The following is an 18,830-nucleotide window of genomic DNA, read 5'->3' on the forward strand; positions in this document are numbered from 1 at the left end:
ACATGTCTGATCTTTTGAAACAAAATTTTACTAAGCATTTGTCAGAGATATTAGAAATTAAATATTCTAATTTTGTTCCTAAGGCAAAATAGACAGGGATAACTTGCTTGAATCTACTTCCAAAGTAATATTTTTATCTTTGGTGTTTTTATACTTTAAGGCCATTCAGTGCAATTTAGAATGTTGGCCTTCCTTTCTTTAGCCACATTCAAAATAAACTTTCAAAGCCTCAGGAACAGTAAGAGTTGAAACCCTTAATATGGCAGCATAATTGATTGGCTGTAGTGTATATAGGGTAAAACAAAACAAATATTACTAGAAATCTTGTACACTTTAATTTCTGTTAAAATGAGACTTGATGATATTTGAATTACTGATTATACATGTTAATGTTTTAGCTCGTTTGTTAAATTTTTTTTAATTAATAAATAAATTTTTTTTAAATGAGACGTAAGAGGATGGGGAAAGGAATCTAGCTATGAACCCACAATGCAGGATATCTGCATTCATTTGTTTTCTTAATTATTTTGCTTTTGCAAACATCTCCTGTGCATATCACTACTTCATAGTTGTCAAATTTTAAAATATTTGAATTCTGAAATTCATTGTCAACAAAGTTATTTCACTTTGCTCTGTTTCTAATAAATATTAGCAAATGTACATAATGCGATAATCCAATAGTATTTGACAGTACTTACGTTAATGTTTGACAAGCATTTTAAAATAAGATTTGTACTTTTAATTGCATATAATAAAAAGATGTGCTTTTGCATCAAAAAATAAAAATAAACAAAAATTTTTAAAAAGGGAATGATGTTCTAATACACAGTACAACATGGATGAATGCTGAAAGCATTATGATTAGTGATATAAGATAGATGCAAAAGGACAGATGCATGATTTCACTTATATAAAATACCTAAATTAAGCAAAGCAGTAAAGACAAAGGAGATTAGAGGTTATCAGAGGATGGTTTAGGGAGAATGAGGAATTATAGCCTAACAAGTTCAGAGATTCTGTTTGGAATCATGAAAAAGTCTTGGTAATGGATAGTGGTGACAGCAACGCAACATTGTAACTGCAATGGATTCCTCTAAAATGCAAACTTAAGAATAGTTAAAATGGGAAATTTTGTGTTATAAGCATATTACCACAATTTAAAAGAAAATATCACTATTTTTCATGTAATTTTAGAATTCTTCATCTTTATATTTTTCAGTATGTTTAAATGTTCTAAGCAGAATATATCACTTTTATAAAGAGAAAAGTCCAACAGAAGCTCAGAGGCAGGTTGGCAAAAAGCAAAAAGTAGAATATATGGTTAAAGTATGTCATTCATAGAAAAAAATTTTACCTTCAATTTAGTTCATTCCAAAGAGACAACATCTATAAAGACCATGGCCCTTAAAGTTAAATAAAAATAGGTTTGAATTCTAGTTTAGCCACTCACTGTATGTGTTGGTTTGAAAGGATGTATAGACCCTAGAAAAGCCATGCTTTAATCAAAATCCCATTTCATAAAACGGCAGAATAATCCCTATTTAATACTGTATGTTTAAATCTGTAATTAGATCATCTCCCTGGAGATGTCTCCCAATCAAAAGTGGTTGTTAAATTGGATTAGGGGAGATGTGTCTTCACCCATTTGGGTGGGTATTGATTGGTTTACTGGAGTCATATGAAAGAGGAAACATTTTGGAGAATGAGAGATTTGGAGAGAGCAGAGAATGCTGCAGCACCACGAAATGGAGAGTCCATCAGCCAGTGCTTTGGAGATGAAGAAGGAAAACACCTCCCGGGGAGCTTCATGAAACAGGAAGCCAGGAGAGAAAGCTAGCAGATGATGCTGTGCTCACCATGTGCCTTTCCAGCTGAGAGAGGAACTCTGACTGAGTTCACCATGTGCCTTCTCGGATAAGAGAGAAACCCTGAACTGTATTGGCCTTCTTCTTTTTTTTTTTTTAATTAATTTTTAAATTTTTTTAAAAAATATGACAGATAAGAAACACATTCGTAACATATGATCATTCCATCCTACATATACAATCAGTAATTCACAATATCATCACATAGTTGCATATTCATCATCATGATCATTTCTTAGAACATTTGCATGAATTCAGAAAAAGAAATAAAAAGACAACAGAAAAAGAAATAAAACAAAAACAGAAAAAAAATTTATACATACGATACCCCTTACCCCTCCCTTTCACTGGCCTTCTTGAATCAAGGTATCTTTCCCCTGGATGCCTTTGATTGGACATTCCTATAGACTTGCTTTAACTTGGACATTTTCTCAGTCTTAGAACTGTAAACTAGCAACTCATTAAGGTCCTCTTTTTAAAAGCCATTCCGTTTCTGGCATATTGCATTCCGGCACTTAGCAAACTAGAACACTGTATTACCTCTCTGATCTTCAATTTATGCATCTGTAAAACTGAGGAAAACAAACCATCCTCAAAAGATTGCAGTGAAAATTAAAGACATTAGCCAGGGTTGTATAGGGAAACATTATTATGAGATAAGCATTTACAAGTAAAAATGATATTTTTTTAAATAGGAATTGATTCACACAACTGTGTGGGTAGGCAAGTCCAAATTCCATATGGCAGTCTACAAACAGGGAACTCCATTGAAAGTTTCCAATGAATTCCCTAGAAGAAGTTGGCTAGCTGAATTAGAGTTGGAAAGTCCCTCCTGACTGCTGAAATCATCACTTTTCCTTTTAAGGTCTTCAACTGATTGGATGAGACTTCTCAACAATGAGTTGAAGGCAATTTACTCAGTTGACTGCAGATGTAATCAGCCATAGATGCCATCAACTTACTGATGATTTAAGTCCACAAAATATCCTCATAGTAACAATCAGACCAGAGCTTGCTTAACCAAATAACTGGACACGAACACCTGGCCAAACTGACACAGGAACTTCAACAACACAGTCCACCCTTTGTCAACCTGGCACACGCACAGCTTCTAAAACCATACTTAATCTCTAAATAAAAGCAATAGCAGTCATATTTTCACCTAACAATATTCAACTGCCCTACATACAACTGGAAATGCACAAAATCTTCCAGAATATGGTATAAACCTTGGAAAATATTCACTCTTAAACTTGATATACCCTACAACTTTAATTCTGAAATTAGTACAAATTATTTCATATAACAAGAAGGTAAGATAGAAAAGAAAACAAAGATATATGCTTTATGTACATATATAAACATAATCCTAACAAAACAAGGAAGATATATTCATAACCATTTCAGTCCTCATTTCTACACCTGGTCATGTGGTTGTAGTTCATATTTATAACTACCTTCTATCACTACTCATTCCAAATTTCTTTACTCTCAGCAAGCACCTCATTTGGCTGTGGTTCTTTGCCTGGTGAGGTGACTAAATCTTCATTCCTAAACTTTCTGGGCCATTGGGAATCCTGCCTGGATTGTGGTGTTGCAGTTTTCCATTGATTTTAATCATAGGGCGCAGAGATACTAAAAGACGCCCTAGAGGCTCTCCTGTATTCAAGGTGAATTCTTCTTTACCTCCACTGTGGAGGAGCAATCCTATTTCCCTTCTTTGCCTATTGATTCAGAGTTATGAGAAGCCCAACATGGCCAAGTGGCAGTCAAAACTTCCAGTTCAATGTAATCCTTTTTCTGTCTCCTGGGAGAAGCACTCCTCCTTTTGGAACTAAGATGTGCAGCCTAGCAGAGTTTAAGGTTGCAGGGACAGAAGCAAAAATTTTTCTAATGGATCACTAGAGGTAACAGTGAGTGCTACCACTCCCAATTCCACTCCTTGATTCCCAGACCCATGAATCCAGGCTATGGAAAAAACAGCACCAAAGAGTGGACACTAATTTAGAGCACACACAGCCCCTTAAGACATTATCCCAGTCCTGCAAAATACTGCCACCCAGTTGGTGCTCTAATTGAGCCTTCAAAAGACCATTCCATTATTCCATCAATCTGAGCTGCTTAAGGATGATGAACATGGTAAAACCAGTGAATTCCATGAACATGTGCTCATTCCCATACTTCATTTGCCATGAAGTGGATTCTTTGATCAGAAACAATGCTGTGTAGAATGCCATGATGGTAGATAAGGCATTCTATAAGTCCACAGATAGTTTTGGTAGAAGCATTGCGTGCAGGGAAGGCAAACCTATACCTGGAGGTTGTGTCTATTCCAGCTAGAACAAAACACTTCTCCTTTCCTGATGGAAGTGGTCCAATGTAATCAACTTGCCACCAGGTATGTTGATCACTTCAAGGAATGATGTCATGTTGAGGACTGAGTGTTGGACTCTACTGTTGGCAGACTAGGCATTAGCAGCGGCAGTTGCCAGGTCAACCTTGGAGAGTGGAAGTCCATGTCACTGAGGCCACACATAACTTCCATCCTTATCACCATGGCCACTTTGTTCAACAGCCTATTGGTCAACGACAAGAGTGACTCAGGAATGAGGCCAACTGGTAACCAGAGAACAGGTCATCTTATCCACTTGCTTATTAAAATTTTCCTCTGTTAAAGTTATCCTCTGGTTAACATTCACGAGACACAAAGGTCTTCATGTTTTTTGCCCACTCAGAAAGGTCTACCCACTTGCCTCTCCCACAGACTCTTTGTCACCAATTTTCCAATTGTGTGTCTTCCAAGTCCCTGACCATCCAGCCAAACTATTGGCAACAGCCCACGAATCAGTATACAAATGCACCTCTGGCCATTTCTCCTCTCAAGCAAAATGAACAACCAAGTGCACTGCTCAAATTTCTGCCCACTGGGAGGATTTTCTTTCACCACTGTTCTTCAGAGATGTCCCAGAAAGGGGTTATGCTGCTGCAACTGTCCACTTTGTGTGGTACGTGTATACAGTACAGAACCATCTATAAACCAGGACTGGGTTTTCTCTTCTTCTGTCACTGATCATAACCAGATGGTCACAGCTGAGGTTTGTGAAGGAGAAGGTAACTTGGCAGGTGTGGGGTCCATGGGTATATGTAACTTACTGAGGTTTGTGAAAAAGGTAAGGTGGCAGGTGTGGGGTCCATGGGTATTTATAACTTTCTTGTACCCTCAGAACCTGCTCAAGCCCTATCTCATATACCACTTCTATTTTATGATGGAGTGCCACTACACATGCCCAATTTTATGGCTCCGTGGGTTAGTCAACACCCAGTTCATGATGGGAAACTCAGGTCTCATGGCAACCTAGTGGCCCATGATAAAACGCTCAGTCTCTACTAAGGCCCAGAAGCAGGCCAAAAGCTGTTTCTCAAAACGAGACTAGTTATCTGTAGAGGATGGCAGAGCTTTCATTCAAAATCCTAGATCTGCACTGTGACTCTCCCATAGCAGCCTGCCAAAGGCTCCAGACAGCATCTCTATCTGCCACTAACACTTTCAACACCATTGGATCTGCTGGATCATATCGCCCAAGTAGGAGAGTAACTTGCACAGCAGACTAGACCTGCTGAGAGCCTCCTCTTGTTCTGTTTCCTACTCAAAACTAGCAGCTTTTCAGGTCACTCAGTAAAGAGGCCAGAGTAGCGTACCCAAATGAGGAATATGTTACGCCCAAAATCGAAAGAGGCCAACTAGGTGTTATGCCTCTTTTTTGGTTGTAGGAGGGGCCAAATGAAACAGCTTATCTTTCATCTTATAAGGGACATCTCAACATGTCATACCACAAAAAAAAAAAAAAGACACCTAGAAATTTCACTGAGGTAAAAAGATCGTGAATTTTGTTGGATTTATCTCCCATCCTCTGACACTAAAATGCCTTACCAATACATCTAGAGCAGTTATTACTTTTGGCTCACTAGGTCCAATCAACATATCATTAATATAATGGACCAGTGTGATGTCTTGTGGTGAGAGATGATCAAGGTCCTTTTGGACTAGATCTTAACATAGGGCTGAAACATTGATATATCCCTGAGGTAGGGCAGTGAAGCCTTGTTAGCTAAAAGCAAACTGCTCTGGTCGTCTTCACTAACAGGAATTGAGAAAAAAGCATTTGCCAGATCAATAGCTACCTGGAATAGCAGCTGCAACTGAAATCACCACCTGGCTAAATTTACAATAATCCACAATCATCATCTAAGATCCATCTGTTTTCTGTATAGGCCAAATAGGAAAGTTGAATTTGGGGATATGGTGGGAATCGCCACCCCTGTGACCTTCAAGTCCTTGGTAGTGGCACTAATCTCTGTAATCCCTACAAGTATATGGTATTGCTTTTGATTTACTATTCTGCTAGGTAGTGGCAGTTCTAGTGGCTTCCACTTCATCTTTCTTAACATAATAGTCCTCACTCTATAAGTCAGGGAACAAAGTAAGTATTTTGTCAGTTACAGAAGAGTATGTCTATTACAATTATGCATTCTGGAACTAGTGAAATAACCACACCGGGTCTAGGGACCCATTATGAGACAGACCTGAGTTAAAACGCCATAAAACGCCGGGTCTAGGGACCCATTATGAGACAGACCTGAGTTAAAATGCCATAAGCCCCTATTTTGACTTGCAGACCACAGTGATGTCTTGGTTCTCCTGGAATTAATGTCACTTCCAAGCCAGTGTCTAATAATCCCAGAAATGTCTGATCACTTCCTTTCCCACAGTGCACAGTTAACCCTGGTAAAAGGCCACAGGACTCCTTGGGGAAGGCTGAGAGGAAGAGAAACCATACAAATTTTGAGCAATGTACCAGGGTCCATCCTCTGGCCTTACATTCATCTAGGGGCTCTGAGTCTGTAACCTATCTCAAGTCTGGGAATTGATCAAGGGGTCCTGACATTTGTAGTTCAAGCTAGACTCTAACTTTTCTGCTGATACAAATCAAGTAAGTATTAAGTAGACTGTCCATCTATTTTTACCTCTAAGTACCCCATGATCTACTAGCCAATGCCATCAGTCTCTGCAAGTCAAATCACCTTGATTACCACTTTAAGTCTGCTGTCAATTATAGTACTCACGCCCACTATGTTTTTGATGATTAAGCACTGCCACTTGGCTTCTGGCAACACAGGATCTGATCACCGCCAATGTGTTTAAAGATCCAAGTTCAGTGACAATTGTTCCCACAGTAATAACTGACCTACAGAGAAAAGCAACCATAGAGCTCTTCAGGAACGATAGAGTTAGTCTCACAAATTTATTCCTCACAGTCCTGGTGAGGGCTGCGACCTCTGGACATTCTTGGGGTGAGTGACCAAGTCTTACATGATAAATACACACTAAATTCCAATCTCTCTAAACCTTTGGATCCCCTCACTTACATTATAGCAGGGCAGTTCTAGTATTTTGACTTGAAGCAATTTAGGTCCTCTTTTGGTCCATGCCTCATCAAACCACCCAAAGAAACTGTTAAAACTCTTCCTATCCCCTTGAACTACAATTAATCCATAATCTCTTCTCATTAGGCCCATATGAATAAATTAAGACTGATTCAACTTTATAATTCTTCCACCATTATTCCATACCCTTAAGAGCCATTTCCACACATAATACCCTGATTTTTGTCTATACAAACTGGAAAAACACTCATGGGTCACAATTTATACCTCACCTTTTTGGGACCTATTGGGACTTCGGTCCAGTTATAGGTCTGGAAGAAAAGAGAGATGGTGGAGGTTGGTCATGAGCAGAATTAGAAGTGTCTTGCAAACCAACTACCTCAGGACACTCCACTGTAGTTTCATCTGGTGAAACAGGATTAATCTCTTCAGACAATGATGTGAGGGCTGTTCCCTTAGGGGAGGTGGTTACAGATTTATCAGGCACAGCAAGGTAATCTCTCCATGTGGAGGCTGAGTCACTGACTCCTTACAACAGATTGGAGATTGGGTGGCTGATTTCTCAGGACAAACCATTACAAGTGCTTCTGGCAAATACTCAGCAGAATATCCAATAACACCACCATCATTATTATCAACCTATAAGTACCCATTCCATGCACTGTACCCTGAACAGAATAGAACCAAATAGACCTACTCCAAAACACTAATCAGACTGTCAAAGACAAAGAGAGTATTCAAATCAAGAGCATGGGTTATCAGGTTGGGGCCTATTGTAAAAGGTCTTAGACTGTAAGCTCTTACAGCACTCATGTCTATTCTGAAGTTGTAACTGTTATTTCTAAATTCTAAGATACTGAGCAATCTGTATAACCTGCTTGATCCCTGAAACATAGGGTAAGTATGTGATACCTGATACTCAGAGTTAAAGCTCTGAAACTATGAAAGTCAGCAATTACCCTATACAGCAGCTGTTACAAAAAGCTGAAAAAGTGACTAGATTTTGACTAGAGATACGAATGAAGCTGATCTGGATAGGACTAAGGTAAATCAGAATACAGGATAAAAGATGATATTGCCCATACTGTAAAACCTCAACCTCTGTGTGACAGCAAAGGAAGAGGTGTTTATTTGGTGCAAAATTTGTATTTTGGGTACAGCATTACCTAATTTCACTTGTACAGTTTATTCGAACAGCATAATTACATTGAATCTTGAATACAGTATGAAATTTTGTTGGTTTGTCCAGGTTAGTGTGATGCTCCGGTATATCCCAGAGTAATTTGGCAGAGAATAAAAAAAAGTATTTGCAAAGTCCCCTTGGGGGTCTGAGGAGAAAGGAAGAAATATTCAACTTCCCCATATGGGGAATTCCAGACATTCTTGCAAGCAGTGAGGGACAACCAATTCAGAAGGCTAAACCCCCAAACTTGGGGTATGATCCTGTGATACTTATTCCTGCAAAGGAGAGCCTAAGCTTATTTATAATTATGTCTAAGAGTTACCCAAGAGAACTTTTGTTGCTCAGATGTGGCCTCTCTCTCTCTATGCCAATTCAGTAGGTGAACTCAACGCCCTACTCCCTACATAGAATATGACTCCCAGGGCTGTAAATCTTCTTGGCAACATGGGACATAACTTCCAGGGATGAGCCAAGACCCAGTATCATGGGATTGAGAAAGCCTTCTTGACAAAAAACGGGAAGAGAGAAATGAGGCAAAATAAAGTTACAGTAGCTGAGATATTTCAAACAGAGTTAAGAGGTTATCCTACAGGTTATTCTTTTCTTTTTAATTTATTTATTAATTTAAAAATAAAGAAACAAAATAAAACATACATACTCAGTAATTCACAATATAATCACTTAGTTGCATATTCATCATTTCTTAGAACATTAGCATTAATTCAGAAAAAGAAATAAAACGAACACAGGAAAGGAAAAAAAAAAGATTATACCTACCATACCCCTTATCCCTCGCTTTCATTGATCACTAGCATTTCAAACTAAATTTATTTTGGCATTTGTTTCCCCTATTATTTATTTTTATTCCATATGTTCTACTCCTTTGTTGGCAAGGTAGATAAAAGGAGCATCAGACACAAGGTTTTCACAATCACACAGTCACATTGTGACAGCTGTATCATTATTCAATCATCCTCAAGAAACATGGCTACTGGAACACAGCTCTACATTTTCAGGCAGTTCCCTCCAGCCTCTCCATTACATCTTGAATAACAAGATGAAATCTACTTGATGCATAAGAATAACATCCAGTGTTAAGAATTAATGATTGCATGTGTAGAATGGTATGATCTCTAAATGTTGGGTTAATTTCTTTTTTTCCGTTAATTAAAAAAAAAAAAAAAAGAGAAGGGATAATTGGAGATGAAGGGATACAGACTGTACAACGGGACTGGATATAAAAACTCAGAAATGGACAGCACAATACTACCCAATTGTAATGCAATTATGTTAAAACACTGAATGAAGCTGCATGTGAGGTATAGGTTTTTTGTTTTTGTTTTTTTTGTTTTTTTTTCTTTCTATTATTGTTTTAATTCTTATTCTGTTGTCTTTTTATTTCTTTTTCTAAATCGATGCAAATGTACTAAGAAATGATGAATATGCAACTATGTGATGTTATTAAGAATTACTGATTGTACATGTAGACTGGAATGATTTCTAATTGTTTTGTTAATTCTTTTTTTAATTAATAAAAAAAAAAAAATCAAAAAAAAAAAAAAAAAGAATAACATCCAGGATAACCTCTTGACTCTGTTTGGAATCTCTCAGCCATTGACACTTTGTCTCATTTCCCTCTTCCCCCTTTTGGTCGAGAAGGTTTTCACAATCCCTTGATTCTAAGTCTCAGCTCATTCTAGGGTTTTTCTCAATTCCTTGATGCTGAGTCTACGTTCATTCCAAGATCTCTGTCCCATATTGCCAGGAAGGTCCACACCCCTGGGAGTCATGTCCCATGTAGAGAGGGGTAGGGTGGTGAGTTTGCTCGTTGTGTTGGCTGGAGAGAGGGGCCACATCTGAGCAACAAAAGAGGCTCTCCTGGGGGTGACTCTTAGGCCTAAATTTTAAGTAGACTTGACCTATCCTTTTTGGGGTTAAGTTTCATATGAACAAACCACAAGACTGGGGGCTCAGCCTATAGCTTTGGTTGTCCACATTGCTTGTGCGAATATCAAGAATCCAACTTGGATGATGATTGAACAATGATATAGCTTTCACAATGAGACTCTGTGAATGTGAAAACCTTGTGTCTGATGCTCCTTTTAGCTACTATATCAACAGAAGAATAGAATATATGGAATAAAAATAAATAATAGGGGGAACAAATGTTAAAATAAATTTAGTTTGAAATGCTAGTGGTAAATGAAAGCAAGGGGTAAGGGGTATGGTATGTATAACCTTTTTTTTTCTCTGTTATCGTTTTATTTCTTTTTCTGTTGTCTTTTTCTTTTTCTAAATCAATGCAAATGTTCTAAGAAATGATGAATACGCTACTATGTGATGATATTAAGAATTACTGATTGTATATGTAGAATGGAATGATATCTTAATGTTTTGTTAATATTTTTAATTAATAAAAAAAGTTGAAAAAAAAAAAGAATTCAACTTGGGGAAGTTGAATTTCTCCCCGTTCTCACCACTCCCCGAAGGGGACTTTGCAGCTACTTTTCCACTCACTGATCAAATCACTCTGGGATTCATCGGGGCATCACTCTGGACAAACCAGCAAAATTTCATGTCCTACCTGAGATTCCAAGTACTTATGGCATTCAATCAAATGATCTACATAAGTTATATTAGGAAATGCACTAAAGTTTGTAACAAATAAACATTTTTTGCTTTAGTCTCACATAGAAGGTAACATTTTAAAATATTAGTTACCACCTATTCTCAGTACCCTGCAATAATGACATTCCTTTTTTCTTCCTCATGCAAAAACATTTTTTAAATTGTATCTTGTACATTTCACTATTATTATACACTCTAGGCATTCCTAGATTATACCATCTCAATCTTTAACATCTATCTTTCTTTTTGATTTCATTTACTACAGGTTATTCTTACACATTATATAGATATCCCTTTTTAATTTGTGGTGTACTGGAGTGGCTGGAGGGAAGTACCTGAAACAAACTGTATTACAGCAGCCTTGATTCTTGAAGGCACTTCTATAACTATATAGCTTTTACAATGTGACTGTGTGACTGTGAAAACCTTGTGGCTGATGCTCCCTTTATCTACCGCATGGACAGATGAGTAAAAAAAATAAGGAAGAAAAGTAAATAAGTAAATAATGGAGGTGCGGATAAAGGGTAAAAAAAAAACCTGAGTAACCTGAAATATCAGTGGTCAATGAGGAAGGGGTAAGGGATATGGAATTTGTGAGGTTTTTTTTTATTCTTTTTATTTTTTTTTCTGGAATAATTTTATTGTTTTAAAAATGATCATGGTGATGAATACACAACTATGTGATGATATTGTGACCCACTGATTAATAGTTTGGATGGACTGCATATGCATGAAGTTATCTCAATAAAAATATTTTTTTTTAAATCATAGGGCAGTTCCGGAGAAGATGGCGGCTTAGTAAGATGCGCGGATCTTAGTTCTTCCTCCAGAACAGCTACTAAAGAAATAGAAATGGTATAGAACAGCTCCCGGAGCCACGACAGAGACCAAAAAGACACCGTGCCCCATTCTGGAGTGGCTGGACCAGCTGGGAGAGTCCACTGAGGTGAGATCCCCGGGGGAAGTGCGCTTCCCCGGGCCGTGGCATCTGGCGGCCGGGGGCCCTCCCTCCCTCCTTCCCGGGTCGGCTGGGAGATTTGGACAGGCGGTCCCCTCGGCCCATGGCGGCCAGTGCCCCCCACACACACGGCCTTCCGGGCTGGCTGGGAGATTTGGATCGGAGGTCCCCCAAGCCATGGAGGCCGGTGATCGGGGTCCCTTCCACACACGTGGCTTCCCGGTCCAGCTGGGAACTTTGGATCGGCACTCCCACAAGCTGCGGCGGCCGGCGTCCCCCGCCACGCTTGGCTTCCAGGCCGGCTGGGAGATTTGGATCGGCACTCCCCCGGGCCACGGAGGCTTGCGCCCCACCCACGCGCGGATTCCCGGGCCAGCTGGGAGATTTGAATAGGCACTCCCCCAAGCTGCTGCAGCCGGCACCCCTTCCTCCCTCCTTCCCGGGCCGGCTGGGAGATTTGGATCGGCACTTCCCCGGGCCGCTTCAGCTGGCGACACTCCCCCACAGCAAGAGTCTTCCAAAGTTAAAGGAGCCACAGCATCTTTTACTGGTGGGACCCGCAGACAGATGAGCGCCACATACTGGGCAGGATAAGAAAAACAGAGCCCAGAGATGTCACAGGAAAATCTTTCAACCTGCTGGGTCCCACACCCAGGGAAATCTGATTAAATGCCCAGACGCCAGCAAAAAATAACGGATCAGGCCAGGAAAATTGAAGATATGGCCCAGTCAAAGGAACAAACTAATAGTTCAAATGAGATACAGGAGCTGAGACAACTAATTCTGAATATACGAACAGAAATGGAAAACCTCTTCAAAAACCAAATCAATAAATTGAGGGAGGACATGAAGAAGACATGGGCTGAACAAAAAGAAGAAATGGAAAGTCTGCAAAAACAAATCACAGAACTTATGGGATTGAAGGACAAAGAAGAAAAGATGGAAAAAACAATGGATACATACAATGGTAGATTTAAAGAGACAGAAGCTAGAATTAGTGAACTGGAGGATGGAACATCTGAATTCCAAAAAGAAACAGAAACTATCTGGAAAAGAATGGAAAAATTTAAACAGGGTATCAGGGAACTCAAGGACAATATGAACCGCACAAATATACGTGTTGTGGGTGTCCCAGAAGGAGAAGAGAAGGGAAAAGGAGGAGAAAAACTAATGGAAGAAATAATCACTAAAATTTTCCAAACTCTTATGAAAGACCTAAAATTACAGATCCAAGAAGTGCAGCACACCCCAAAGAGATTAGACCCAAATAGGAATTCTCCAAGACACGTACTAGTTAGAATGTTAGAGGTCAAAGAGAAAGAGAGGATCTTGAAAGCAGCGAGAGAGAAGCAATCCATCACATACAAGGGAAACCCAATAAGACTATGTGTAGATTTCTCAGCAGAAACCATGGAAGCTAGAAGACAGTGGGATGATATATTCAAGTTACTAAAAGAGAAAAACTGCCAACCAAGACTCCTATATCCAGCAAAATTGTCCTTCAAAAATGAGGGAGAAATTAAAACATTCTCAGACAAAAAGTCACTGAGGGAATCTGTGACGAAGAGACCAGCTCTGCAAGAAATACTAAAGGGAGCACTAGAGTCAGATACAAAAAGACAGAAGAGAGAGGTATGGAGAAGAGTGTAGAAAGAAGGAAAGTCAGATATGATATATATAATACAAAAGGCAAAATGGTAGAGGAAATTATTATCCAAACAGTAATAACTCTAAATGTTAATGGACTGAATTCCCCAATCAAAAGACATAGACTGGCAGAATGGATTAAAAAACAGGATCCTTCTATATGCTGTCTACAGGAAACACATCTTAGACCCAAAGATAAATACAGGTTGAAAGTGAAAGGTTGGGAAAAGATATTTCATGCAAATAACAACCAGAAAAGAGCAGGAGTAGCTATACTAATATCCAACAAATTAGACTTCAAATGTAAAACAGTTAAAAGAGACAAAGAAGGACACTATCTACTAATAAAAGGAACAATTAAACAAGAAGACATAACAATCAAAAATATTTACGCACCGAACCAGAATGCCCCAAAATACGTGAGGAATACACTGCAATCACTGAAAAGGGAAATAGACACATATACCATAATAGTTGGAGACTTCAATTCACCACTCTCATCAATGGACAGAACATCTAGACAGAGGATCAATAAAGAAATAGAGAATTTGAATATTACAATAAATGAGCTAGACTTAACAGACATTTATAGGACATTACATCCCACAACAGCAGGATACACCTTTTTCTCAAGTGCTCATGGATCATTCTCAAAGATAGACCATATGCTGGGTCACAAAGCAAGTCTTAACAAATTTAAAAAGATTGAAATCATACATAACACTTTCTCGGATCATAAAGGAATGAAGTTGGAAACCAATAATAGGCGGAGTGCCAGAAAATTCACAAATAACGTGGAGGATCAACAACACACTCTTAAACAACGAGTGGGTCAAGGAAGAAATTGCAAGAGAAATTAGTAAATATCTTGAGGCAAATGAAAATGAAAACACAACATATCAAAACTTATGGGATGCAGCAAAGGCAGTGCTAAGAGGGAAATTTATTGCCCTAAATGCCTATATCAGAAAACAAGAACAGGCAAAAATTCAGGAATTAACTGTCCACTGGGAAGAACTGGAGAAAGAACAGCAAACTAACCCCAAAGCAAGCAAAAGGAAAGAAATAACAAAGATTAGAGCAGAAATAAATGAAAGTAAGAACATGAAAACAATAGAGAAAATCAATAAGACCAGAAGTTGGTTCTAGGAGAAAATCAATAAGATTGATGGGCCCTTAGCAAGACTGACAAAAAGAAGAAGAGAGAGGACACAAATAAATAAGATCAGAAATGGAAGAAGAGACATAACTACTGACCTCACAGAAATAAAGGAGGTAATAACAGGTTACTATGAACAACTTTATGCTAATAAATACAACAATTTAGATGAAATGGACAGGTTCCTGGAAAGGCATGAACAACCAACTTTGACTCAAGAAGAAATAGATGACCTCAACAAACCAATCACAAGTAAAGAAATTGAATCAGTCATTCAAAAGCTTCCCAAAAAGAACAGTCCAGGACCAGACGGCTTCACATGTGAATTCTACCAAACATTCCAGAAAGAATTAGTACCAACTCTCCTCAAACTCTTCCAAAAAATCAAAGTGGAGGGAAAGCTACCTAATTCATTCTATGAAGCCAACATCACCCTCATACCAAAACCAGGCAAAGATATTACAAAAAAAGAAAACTACAGACCAATCTCTCTAATGAATATAGATACAAAAATCCTCAACAAAATTCTAGCAAATCGAATCCAACAACACATTAAAAGAATTATACATCATGACCAAGTAGGATTCATCCCAGGTATGCAAGGATGGTTCAACATAAGAAAATCAATTAATGTAATACACCATATCAACAAATCAAAGCAGAAAAATCACATGATCAACTCAATTGATGCAGAGAAGGCATTTGACAAGATTCAACATCCTTTCCTGTTGAAAACACTTCAAAAGATAGGAATACAAGGGAACTTCCTTAAAATGATACAGGGAATATATGAAAAACCCACAGCTAATATCATCCTCAATGGGGAAAAATTGAAAACTTTCCCCCTAAGATCAGGAACAAGACAAGGATGTCCATTATCACCACTATTATTCAACATCGTGTTGGAGGTTCTAGCCAGAGCAATTAGACAAGAAAAAGAAATACAAGGCATCAAAATTGGAAAGGAAGAAGTAAAACTATCACTGTTTGCAGACAATATAATACTATACGTTGAAAACCCGGAAAAATCCACAACAAAACTACAAGAGCTAATAAATGAGTACAGCAAAGTAGCAGGTTACAAGATCAACATTCAAAAATCTGTAGCATTTCTATACACCAGCAATGAACAAGCTGAGGGGGAAATCAAGAAACGAATTCCATTTACAACTGCAACTAAAAGAATAAAATGCCTAGGAATAAATTTAACTAAAGAGACAAAAAACCTATACAAAGAAAACTACAAAAAACTGTTAAAAGAAATCACAGAAGACCTAAATAGATGGAAGGGCATACAGTGTTCATGGATTGGAAGACTAAATATAGTTAAGATATCAATCCTACCTAAATTGATTTACAGATTCAATGCAATACCAATCAAAACCCCAACAACCTATTTTTCAGAAATAGAAAAACCAATAAGCAAATTTATCTGGAAGGGCAGGGTGCCCCAAATTGCTAAAAGTATCTTGAGGAAATAAAACAAAGCTGGAGGTCTCATGCTGCTGGACTTTAAGGCATATTATGAAACCACAGTGGTCAAAACAGCATGGTATTGGCATAAAGATAGATATATCGACCGATGGAATCGAATAGAGGGCTCAGATATAGACCCTCTCATCTATGGACATTTGATCTTTGATAAGGCAGTCAAGCCAACTCACCTGGGACAGAACAGTCTCTTAAATTAATGGTGCCTAGAGAACTGGATATCCATATGCAAAAGAATGAAAGAGGACCTGTATCTCACACCCTATACAAAAGTTAACTCAAAATGGATCAAAGATCTAAACATTAGGTCTAAGACCATAAAACAGTTAGAGGAAAATGTAGGGAGATATCTTATGAAACTTACAATTGGAGGTGGTTTTATGGACCTTATACCTAAAGCAAGAGCACTGAAGAAAGAAATAAATAAATGGGAGCTCCTCAAAATTAAACACTTTTGTGCATCAAAGAACTTCATCAAGAAAGTAGAAAGACAGCCTACACAATGGGAGACAATATTTGGAAACGACATATCAGATAAAGGTCTAGTATCCAGAATTTATAAAGAGATTGTTCAACTCAACAACAAAAAGACAGCCAACCCAATTACAAAATGGGGAAAAGACTTGAACAGACACCTCTCAGAAGAGGAAATACAAATGGCCAAAAGGCACATGAAGAGATGCTCCATGTTCCTGGCCATTAGAGAAATGCAAATCAAAACCACAATGAGATATCATCTCACACCCACCAGAATGGCCATTATCAACAAAACAGAAAATGACAAGTGCTGGAGAGGATGCAGAGAAAGAGGCACACTTATCCACTGTTGGTGGGAATGTCAAATGGTGCAACCACTGTGGAAGGCAGTTTGGCGGTTCCTCAAAAAAGTGAATATAGAATTGCCATACGACCCAGCAATACCATTGCTAGGTATCTACTCAAAGGACTTAAGGGCAAAGACACAAACGGACATTTGCACACCAATGTTTACAGCAGCATTATTTACAATTGCAAAGAGATGGAAACAGCCAAAATGTCCATCAACAGACGAGTGGCTAAACAAACTGTGGTATATACATACGATGGAATATTATGCAGCTTTAAGACAGAATAAACTTATGAAGCATGTAATAACATGGATGAACCTAGAGAACATTATGCTGAGTGATTCTAGCCAAAAACTAAAGGACAAATACTGTATGGTCCCACTGATGTGAACCGACATTCAAGAATAAACTTGGAATATGTCATTGGTAACAGAGACCAGCAGGAGTTAGAAACAGGGTAAGATAATGGGTAATTGGAGCTGAAGGGATACAGACTGTGCAACAGGACTAGATACAAAAACTCAAAAGTGGACAGCACAATAATACCTAATTGTAATGTAATTATGTGAAAACACTGAATGAAGCTGAATCTGAGCTATAGTTTTTTGTTGTTGTTTGTTTGTTTGTGTCTTTTGTTTTTTTCTTTTTCCATTTTTTATATATATTTTTTATTTTTTATTATTATTATTTTTATTTTTTTCTCTATATTAACATTCTATATCTTTTTTTGTTGTTTTGCTAGTTCTTTTCCTAAATCAATGCAAATGTACTTAGAAATGATGATCATACATCTATGTGATGATGTGATGATATTAAGAATTACTGATTGCATATGTAGAATGGAATGATTTCTAAATGTTGTGTTAATTTCTTTTTTTTTAATTAATAAAAAAAATCATAGGGAAAATGAAAAACATCAGGGCTCTTACAAAATTCACATGACATTAAATTCAATTAGTACACAAAAAATTAAAATTGGTCATTGAGGTAGGTAGATTCAGTTGTCAACTTGGCCAGGTGAAGGCACCTAGTTCTGTTGCTGTGGACATGAGCCAATGGTACGTGAACCTCATCTGTTGCTGATTACATTTGCAGTCAGCTAGGAGGTGTGCCTGCTGCAATGAATGATGTTTGACTTAACTGGCTGGTGCTTAAATGAGAGAGCACAGCCCAAGCAGCTCAGCATACCTCATCTCAGCCCTAGCAACTCAGCCCAGGCCTTTGGAGATGCAGAGAGAAATCACCTCGGGGAAAGTTGTTGGAACCCAGAGACCTGGATAGAAGGCCAGCAGAGACCATCCTGTGCCTTTCCACATAAGAAAGAACCTCAGGTGAAAGTTAGCTGCCTTTCCTCTGAAGAACTAACAAAATAAATCCCCTTTTATTAAAAGCCGATCAGTCTCTGGTGTGTTGCATTCCAGCAGCTAGCAAACTGGAACAATCATGCACCAAAAAATCATGCTTTTTGCTCTAATACTTCTTTGAACTAAGAACATCAATAATTTACATGCAATGACTATAGTTCACTAAATATAATGGGTGATGGATTATTTTCTATATACATTTCTAAATCAATATATAGCAACTGGGAAAGGACACTGTCTTGATCCCAGAATCAAAACACAAA

General features: G+C 38.1%; 1 protein-coding gene across 1 annotated transcript in view; it reads right to left on the minus strand.

Annotated features, from left to right (window-relative positions):
• The window catches only part of BLTP3B (bridge-like lipid transfer protein family member 3B), a 176,117-nt gene that overhangs the window by 117,828 nt on the left and 39,459 nt on the right, over positions 1-18,830 (minus strand).

Source organism: Tamandua tetradactyla, chromosome 7 (assembly GCF_023851605.1).
Source record: "Tamandua tetradactyla isolate mTamTet1 chromosome 7, mTamTet1.pri, whole genome shotgun sequence".
NCBI lineage: Eukaryota > Metazoa > Chordata > Mammalia > Pilosa > Myrmecophagidae > Tamandua > Tamandua tetradactyla.